Source organism: Oryctolagus cuniculus, chromosome 6 (assembly GCF_051225735.1).
Source record: "Oryctolagus cuniculus isolate XC-2025 breed Fujian yellow rabbit chromosome 6, ASM5122573v1, whole genome shotgun sequence".
Classification (NCBI taxonomy): Eukaryota; Metazoa; Chordata; class Mammalia; order Lagomorpha; family Leporidae; genus Oryctolagus; species Oryctolagus cuniculus.
The window spans coordinates 14621035-14631392 of record NC_142872.1 but is presented as its reverse complement, the minus strand read 5'-3'; positions in this window follow the sequence as shown (position 1 = coordinate 14631392).

Here is a 10358-nt window from a genome sequence, read left to right as displayed (position 1 = left end):
GCGGCTCACTAGGCTAATCCTCCGCCTGTGGCGCCGGCACACCAGGTTCCAGTCCCGGTCAGGGCGCCGGATTCTATCCCGGTTGCCCCTCTTCCAGACCAGCTCTCTGCTGTGGCCAGGGAGTGCAGTGGAGGATGGCCCAAGTGCTTGGGCCCTGCACCCCATGGGAGACCAGGAGAAGCACCTGGCTCCTGCCATCGGATCAGTGCAGCGCGCCAGCCACAGCGGCCATTGGAGGGTGAACCAACGGCAAAGGAAGACCTTTCTCTCTGTCTCTCTCTCTCACTGTCCACTCTGCCTGTCAAAAAAAATAAAAATAAAAAACAAAAAAAGAAAGCCTTTTGGGCGAGTCCTCCAAATTCCTTTTTCTTTTCAAAATTCCTTTGGCTATTCAGTGTGCTTTGCCATTCTCCAATTTCTCTCTCTCTCTCTCTCTCACACACACACACACACACACACACACAGCTGGAATGTTTTAATTATTGCAATGACTCTGTAGACTGCTTGGAGGAATGTTGACATCACAACAATATTAAATCCATACATACACTATCATTTTCCACTTATACAGATTTTCTTGTTTGTTTTCATAAATATTTGTAGACCTTCGCATGCAAATCTTGCTTGTTTATCTTTTCATCCTGCATCTGATTCTTATTTGATATATAAATTCTCAATGATGAACTTCAACTTCCAGCACTTATGAATAAAGACTTTGGCAGGCTTACTTTTCCTGTCACCTCTTCCCCTCCTCTACTCCAGCTCTTGTTCTTTGTGCCACTTCAGTATCAGTGGGAAAACAGCACTGTATTATTCCATTAGCATACTCACACCTGTTTTAGACACAGTCCTGTAGACAGACAACAAAACCCAGGAGGCACAGAACCCCAGCCTGACTTTTTGAACATTCAAAACTGTAGCCTTATCATTTTGCAGGATGGCTTGGCTGAATGAAAAATCTTTCTCATTTTTTTTATTTGAAAATGTTGAATGTGTATTTTCTATTATAAGTTGTTGTCAAAAAATCCAAGTCTAAACCTGTTTTGTTTTTCTCAGATAAGTGATTTGATCTTTTTATTTGACTATTTAGAGAATTTAAAAATCATCGACTTTTCTAGGAATTTTCTACTTTAAAACTGACAGTTTAATAAGGTCAATTTTTATGGTACATAGAATGAACTTTTAGTATATAAATTCAATTATACTAATCTTAGAAAAACTTCCTGAATTACAAAGCTTTTGAAAATCTAAATCTTTATCACATTAATAATTACTAAAATTTATTGGTTTTCTTAGTCTTATGGTTATTTCATTTTTGATTTATATATGTCTAAGTTCTATAAACAGAAAGACTTTGCATAAAGTTTTGTGCTTGTCCATGATTAAGTGGAATTATAACAGAAGACAATGTAGGCCATAAAAATGTTTAATCATTTTAGGTTTCTTCAAAGTCTGCAATTGTGCTCATATTGGATACTTTTTAACTGTCATTTTCTATTTAAGTTATTTACTTTTTAACTGTTATTTTCTATTTAAGTGTTTTTAGTTTATTTTCTATCTAATTTAGAACTATCTTCTATTTAATCTCTTCCCATTCACACTTAATTTTGCTTGGCTTTCTTGTTGATCGTTTTGACACACCTCTCATAGCTTCTTCAACATTTAGTGCTTTTTGTGCTTCTCCCACTTTTGTCATAATTTTCATGACTACAGTTTTTGTTTCAAATAATCTATTTGGTTGGTCTTCAGTTCTACTTCCCATTTCTTCAGATGGTTAAGCCCTTTAGGTTATAGTCTAAATTTCATAAAAATGCGCATCAGGCAGACTCCAGCGAGCAGCCGTGGATCCCTGTGCACGGCTGAGGCTTTCCACGCGGCCTGGGTGCTGGCAGGCCCTCACCTCCTCAGGGGCACCTGAGCCCTAGCATCCCACTGCAAGCTGCTCTGTGAGTTCACGTGTTCTCCATCAAGCGTATCTTCTGAAGGCTGGTTGTATTAACGTCACTTAGAAGTGCGCAGATGCAGCAAACCATTCTGCAGTTAAAATTGCTTAAGGGAAAAAAAGAACTTTTTTTTGTTCTATGCTGGGGAAATAAAACAAGAAAATTGCAGTATTTTTCTATTCCTTTGTTTGCACTCAGAGCACAGCCCTTGGAAGGTTTAAACATCCAGGCTCCCACATCACAGACCTGTGTGGTTGGACCACCTGGATCAAGCTCCCTGGTTAGTGACCAGGACCCCTCGCTAGGGTGGCGACATCACCTCATGCTTTCTTTTTGGACATCCGTGACCCCACTCACCTCCGTGTTGGACCTGTACTGATGTCCTTTAATTTACTGGAGCACAGTAATACATTTAAGTTGATTCGTTATGCATTTTCCAAGGTTGCAAAATATTTTGTAGTAGAAAGGCTTTCACTGTGTTTAGATAGACAAAATACCAGCTATTGCATTTTTATTGGCTATTAAATGCTATTAATTAACATTTTACTAAGACTTTATCATCTAGTCTCATAGGTAAGAGAGGTTTGTAATTTAATTTTTTATACTTTCATTTGGCCTGTAACCAAGTTTATGGCAGCTTCTAAATGAGTGAGGTGACTCTAATTTTTTTCTATTTTCTAGAACAATCTGTATACAGTCCAGTATATTCTGTTACTCCCATTTTTGGTGAAAACTCTATTAAAATAGTCTGGGTGTGAGAATTTTTTGGCAGAAGCCCTTTAATATCCACTGTTAACTTTTAAAGGACTATTGTTCTATTCACACACAAATTTTGACATTTCCAGAATTCATCCATTTCAACTATGCTTCTAATTATATGCATATATTTCTTTGTAGCATTTGTATTTTAAATCCAGCATCATCTGTAACCACTAGCATTTTTTACATGTTTTATCTCCTCTCTTCTTATCTAAGGTAGATCAGTCTTGGTAGAGGTTTACCCTTCATCAGTCACTTCAAAATGGCTCTTGATTTTGTTTTCTTTTGGAGAAAGTTAAAGACATCCAGAAATTTTGGTTAGAAAGATGCCTTATGTAGCCTTAAGTTCAAAATATCATCAGGCAACTCACGAATTTCTTTACATCTAGGTAGAGCTCAAGACCAGCAAAGTGTCTTTCCTGCGACCAGCATTTTCATTTGCCAGCCTTCTTGCCCCTCATATCACCCAAACCATATCTTTGTCACCCGTTGTTCAGATGGACAAACCACAGGGACACTCAGGCTCTCTGGGTTGCTCATCCAACAGCTGTGTTTCAGCAGCCACCACCTCATGACAGACGGCATCCTCCCTATCATAAATCACATTCCCAAAGAAAACAAAAACATCACTGCTACTTCCATGGATCAAAGTGTATCCTGCAGGCGAATTTCCTGTACTTGTTTTTTTTCCTTGTTTTAAAAAAAGGAAAGACAGAAAAAAAAAAAAGCCGAGTGAATTTGATGGGGTGTAACTAGGTAGCTGGTTTAGGTCTACATGAGCTTAAAGTCCCTGCACGCCCCCAGTGTCACCCAATCCCTCTCCCTGTCATCAAAACACTCCCTTTCCCAGAATGCACCTGCTTCATCCTGGGATAAAGAAGGGAACTTCATGAAAACATTGTTATTCAGCTCCATGTGGAACTTGTGGGGGTATCATAGAATTCCCAGGTGGCTTCACGCATGTAGGGGTACCACTCTCCACCTCATAAAAGGGGCCAACAAGTGGGGGAAGCTCCGTTCCTCTCTTTCACCATGGACCATGGCTGGAAGTGCTACACACATGCTCTGTCTCTCCCTCTCCCTCACCCCTTCTTCCACCAGGTAATCAATCGTCTAGCCAACTCATGAGGGATGTTTCTCTCTGTGGGACAGCCCCCATTTGTACCTGAGTGTATTCTTTGTCTCTCGCTGTTAAATAAATCCTGTTCCTATTTGTACACCTTCTATGTGCCTGCACTTAGAAATCTTACCTTTGTGTCAAGTAAAATTAGTACTTTCATACCCATTCCTGAAATTTTTCATAGGAGCAAAGAAACTAAACTTAGAACCATAGGATTTAATGTTAGAAGTGACCACAGCAATCAGGTATAGTTCATTGCCCTCAATGTCGAAGTCCAAGGCCAGAGAGACGATGCAGCAGTGACCAGGAGTTACCGAGATCTCTGATCACAGCCCCAGAATATACGGAAGCGCTATCCCTTACTCAAACATGCCAGAAAAGGAGGAGAATTACTAGAAACCACAAACTCTGTGGTGATCGTAGTGACTAAGGGAATGTGGCAAAAGGCAAAGGTAAGAGAGGAAACAATTTAGAGGAAGAATCCGCAGAAATATGAATACGACAACACTAAGTTACCATATGATAAAAAATGGTAACTGACTTTTTCCATGTCATTTTACAAATCTAGGCCAATGTTCCCATTTCTGTTTTATGACTTACCTTGGGATTATTGTTCTGAGTGTTAAAACAACAGGATGTTTACCTCTGAGTGATCTTTGCAATTTTGGAGAACAGGATACCAGAAAGAAGGCAAAGGGAAACTGGCATCAACATTTCTTTTATTAGGTAATGCTCTCTTGTGCCAGTGGTTCCTGTCCATCCCATTTACAGGCCAGATGAAGAAAGAGAAAATGTAATGCAATTTAATTGAAACTCACAGCCTAATCATCAATGGCCTTTACACTCTGAAACCAGCGCTACTGCCCACATGCTAAATGCAATTATGAAATTTGATTTCCTATATGTAGGAGGCTATGTAACTGTTTTAATTGACACTGATATATATTTCTAATAACTTCTGTATAAATTAAAAATCAATGCCAATTACAACTCTGTGGGCAATTTTTTTATGAAGAGATAAAAATTTCACAGGGGTAGAACATGGGCACATGGCAAAACAACACGGAAAACAACAGGGAGATGGATCCAAAATGGCTAAAGAGTGAGAAGCCGCAGTGACAGCAGGCACAGAAAGATACCAGAAAAGCAAAAAGTGGGCCAGCATCATGGCATAGAGGGTGAAGCCACCCCCTATGGTGCCAGCATCCCACATAGGCATCAATTCAAATCCTGGCTGCTCCACTTCCGATCCAGCTCCTTGCTGGTGCGCCTGGGAGGGCAGCAGAAGATGGCCCAAGTCCTTGGACCCCTGCATCTACATGGGAGATCCAGAAAAAGCTCCCTGATGCAAGCTTCAGCTGCAGCTGCCATGTGGGGAGTGAACCAGCAGATGGAAGATCTCTCTCTCTAACTCTACCTTTCAAATAAATTTTAAAAATATTTTTTTTAAGGAAGGGCCATATTCTCAGGGAACCAATTCAGATAAACACTTAGGAGAGAATGGAAGTAACAGAAAAAACACTCTACGGGGCAGCGAGGATAGTCACCAGCTGCATGCTACCAGCCGGCGAGGAAACACCATCTGACCAGGGTAAGGTAGGAGGGGCTGCCACAGACCCTGCGGCTGGTGACTTTGAGGGGGGTTCTATTGTCCCCGCTGGCTCCGAACAGCCTGAGGAACTGTCAGGCTTCTGGGTGAACACCTTTCTTTGTGAGGGGAGGCCACATTGCCTCTATCCCCTCCGCGACCAAAGCACCAGACTCAATTTGCTGTGATGGAGTCACAAAGAAATCTTGCTGTCTCAGGGAATGGTGGGCAATCCCACTGCTGATAAAGGTCGCCAGGGACGGGGCAGCTTGCAGAGAGGAGCACAGATCCCTTGTACTCTGTGACTGTGGGAGTTCTAAGCATAGACCAGTGAGAAGGCTGTGGCTGTGGCTGGGTTCCCGTCTGACATTAGACGTGGAGCTCCCTGCACACTGGGGATGGGGACACACTGTGAAGTAGGTCAGTGCACTTGATCGTGCCTGTGCTGGGGGGTTCAGTCCACTGCCACTGTGAGCTCACTCTAGGGAGTTAGTCAACTGTTTTACCCTGGCAGAGAAGGGCAGGGACTCTGAAAATACTAGCCAGCTGCAACACTCCTTCCACCTATGGACTGTAACCAGAGGTGCTCCACTATGCCCATTTGGACATCCCTCCGGGCTTCTGCCCCACCCACAAACCGTGGCTGGAGATCTCTGACCCCACCCAGCAGATACCTCTGAAACTCAAGGGCAAGCATTAGGTACTCACTGATGTGAAACACATTTCCAGAAACAAAGCCTTCAATGAACAACAAAAAACCCACCCTCCAGAGGCTGGAGATAGAAACAAGAAATTCCCCAAATGCATAAAAACCAATGTAGAGGCCGGCGCCACAGCTCACTAGGCTAATCCTCCACCTGCAGCGCTGGCACACCGGGTTCTAGTCCTGGTCAGGGTGCCGAATTCTGTCCCGGTTGCTCCTCTTCCCATCCAGCTCTCTGCTGTGGCCAGGGAGTGCAGTGGAGGATGGCCCAAGTGCTTGGGCCCTGCACCCGCATGGGAGACCAGGAGAAGTACCTGGCTCCTGCCTTCAGATCAGCGCAGTACGCTGGCCGCAGCAGCCATTGAGGGGTGAACCAACAGCAAAAGGAAGACCTTTCTCTCTGTCTCTTTCACTGTCTACTCTGCCTGTCAAAAAAAAAAAAAATGTAGAAACCCAAGAAACATGAATAAGGAAAGCAATAGGGCTCTCTAACAGGAACAGAGGAATATATTAATATTAGGCTGTGAAGCAGAGGAGTTTGACAACATGTCTGAAAAGTAACTCAAAAGAATGACTGCAAGGTTACACAGAGAATAGTTAAAGGAAAGAAGAAGCCAATATACAAGATGGATGAGAAATTCTGCAGAGATAAGAGATGCTGAAGAAAAATCCAACACATTTTAGACAGGAAGTAACAAATAAGTCAAATAAAAAGCACAGTGGAAGGCACTCACAACACACTTGGTGAGGCAGAAGAAAATATCTCATCCAAAAGACACGTCTTTTCAAGTATCTCAATCAGACCAAAAGAAGTAAAACACTTAGAAACACTGAAAACAGCACTCAGGATCTATGGTATACCAATATGCAACCGAATACATGAGTCCTCGGAGTTCCTGAAGGTATGGGAACAAAAAAAGAATGACTTAGAAAACCTACTTAATGAAATCATAGCAGAAAATTTCCCCAATTTGGAGAAAGACGTGAGAATCCAAAATAACCCCAAGTAGGCATGATCAGAAAAGATCTTCACCATAACACATTATTGTCAAACTATCAGAAGTAAAACATAAAGAGAATAACCTAATATGTGTGAGAGAAATGCCAGATCACCTTAAAAGGATCTTCCTCAGATTAATACCAGATGTCTCAACAGAAACCCTACAGACCAAGAGAGAATGGAGAAATATAGTTCAAGCCCAAAAAGAACAATCTGCCAACCCAGAATAACTTACATTGCAAAGCTCTCATTCATGAGTGGAGGTGAAATAAGACTTTCCAACACAAGAAAAACTGAAATAATTCATCATCAACTAACTACTTTACAAATGATACTTAAAGGTTATACTACAAACAGAAACAGAGAAACATTCAACATCATGAAAGAATGTGAAGGCAGAAAACCACCTAGTAAAATTAGAAAGGAAATTCAAAATAAACAATAGGAATTTTTATGGGAAAATGATTAGGAAAAGTCATTTTTTATGAATGATACCCTTCAATGTAAATGGACTAACTTCTAATTAAGAGATACAGACGGGCTGAATGGATAAGAGAAAATAAGACATCTGTATACTGCCTACAAGAAACACATTTCACCAATAAAGATAAACACAGACTGCAAGAGAAAGGATAGAAAAGAATATTCCATGAAAATGGAAATAAAAAACTAGCAGGAGTGGCTATTCTCATGTCAGACAAAAGAGACTTTGAGGAAACAACTGTTAAAAGAGACAAAGAAGATCATTATGTAATGATTAATGGATAAATTCAACAGGAAAATGTGACTATAATAGAGGTATATGCACCCAATGCCAGGGCCCCCAGTTTTATAAAACAAATGTTAATGGACCTAAAAGGAGACAGACATACAATACCATAATGGGAGACTTCAACCCCACACTTTCATCAATGGAGAAGTCACCCAGACCCAAAAAAAAAAAAAAAAAATAGCAAAGAAACAACAGAGCTAATCTACTCTAACAACCATATGGACCTAATAAATATCTGCACAACATTTCCTCCCACAGCTGCAGAAGAGCTGCAAAAGATGCAAAAATCCTCAACAAAATCCAACATCAAAAAGATTATCAATCCCAGTCAAGTAGGAGTTATCCCAGGGACACAGGAATGATTCAACATACACAAATCAGTAAACATGACACATCCCATCAGCAAAATGAAGGATTACCACAATAGATGCAGGTAAGGCATTTGATAAAATGTAGTACTCTTTCATGCATGATAAAAAAAAGAAATTTTTAAATGAGATTTTAAGAGGAGCATACCACCACACAATCAAGACAATTTATAATAACCCCATAGTCAGTATCATATTGAATATGGGAAATCTGGAAGCATTTCTACTAACATCTGCAACTGGAAAAGGATGCACACTGCCAACATCATTTATGCAATATATTTCTAGAAGTTTTAGCCAGCGCCATTAGGCATGAAAAAGAAATCAGAGGCAGACAAGTTATAAAGTAGGAAGTCAATTTGTGGATAACAGTATCCTTTACATAGAAGAACCAAAGGACTCCATTAAGAGATTTTTGGAACTCAGAATTTGGCAAAGTTGTAAGACATAAAATCAGCATCCAAAAATCACTAACATTTGTATACAGTAGCAATGCTCTGTGTGAGAAAGAACATTCAAAATAGCTGTAAGAAATGTAACTACATTGGAATAAATTTAACCAAGGATGTGAAAGATCTCTACAGTGAAAATTACAAAACATTAATAAAGGAAATAGAAGACACGAAATTTAAAAATCTTCCATGTTCATGGATTGGAAGAATTAGTACCATCAAAGTGTCTTATTACTCAAAGCAATTTGCAGACATGATTCCTAACAAGATGCCAAGGACATTCTTCCCAGCTCTAGAACAAACTATCCTTAAACTCACAGGAAAACACAAAAGACTCTGAAAAGCCCATTCTTAAACAATAAAAACAAAGCTGGAGGCATCACAATACCAAAGTGTAAGGCATACTACAGGGCAGTTACAATCAAAACAGCCTCACACTGGCACAAAATACACATGTAGACCAATAGAACAGAATAAAAACCTAGATATTAATACTAGCATTTGCAATCATCTAATCTTTGGCAAACAAGTTAAAATCACTCCCTCGATAAAGGACAAACTCTTCAACAAATGGTGTTGGGAAAACTGCATGTCCAGATGCAGGAGTTTGAAGTGAGATCCCTACCTTACACCCTGTACACAACTCAATGCAAAATGAATGAAAGAGCTAAATCTACGACCTGATACCATTAAATTACTACAGGAACAAATAGGGGAAAAGCTACAAGATGCTGGCCTAGGCAAAGACTTCTAGGAAATAACCCTAGAAGCACAGCCAATAAAATCAAAAACATATAAATGTATTATGAAGCTTCTATACAGAAAGGAAACATTGAACAAAGTAAAAAGGCAACTGACAGAGTGGGAGAAAATATTTGCAAACTATGCATCCAATAAAGGATTAATATCCAGAATATAGAAGGAGCTCAAGAAATTCCACAATAAAAAAATAAACAGCCCAGATAATAAATGGGCAAAAGGTGTGAACAGGCATATTTCAAAGGATGAAATACAAATAGGACAAGTGAAAATATGTTCAGGATCACTAGTCATAAGGAAAATGCAAACAAAAACCACACTGAGGTTTCACCTCACCCCAGGTAGAATGGCTTTCATACAGAAATGAACAAACAAGTGCTGCTGGCAAGGATGTGAGGGGAAAAGTATCCTCATATATTACTGGTGGGAATGCATATTGGTACAACCATTACGAAAAACAGTATAAAAAATCCTCAGAAAACTAAAAATAGATCTACCATATGATCCAGCTATCCCACCCCTAGGAATAGCAGCATTCACAGCTGATGAAATATGGAATCAACCTAGATGTCTGTCAACTGATTACTGGAAAAAAGGAAATGTGGGATATGCACACAGTGGAATATTTCTCAGATCTAGGAAAGAATGAAATCCTGGCCGGCGCCGCGGCTCACTAGGCTAATCCTCCACCTGCGGCACCGGCACACTAGGTTCTAGTCCCAGCTGGGGCGCCGGATTCTGTCCCGGTTGCTCCTCTTCCAGGCCAGCTCTCTGCTGTGGCCCAGGAGTGCAGTAGAGGATGGCCCAAGTGCTTGGGCTCTGCAACCATGTGGGAGACCAGGAAAAACACCTGGCTCCTAGCTTCGGATCAGTGCAGTGCACAGGCTGCGGCCA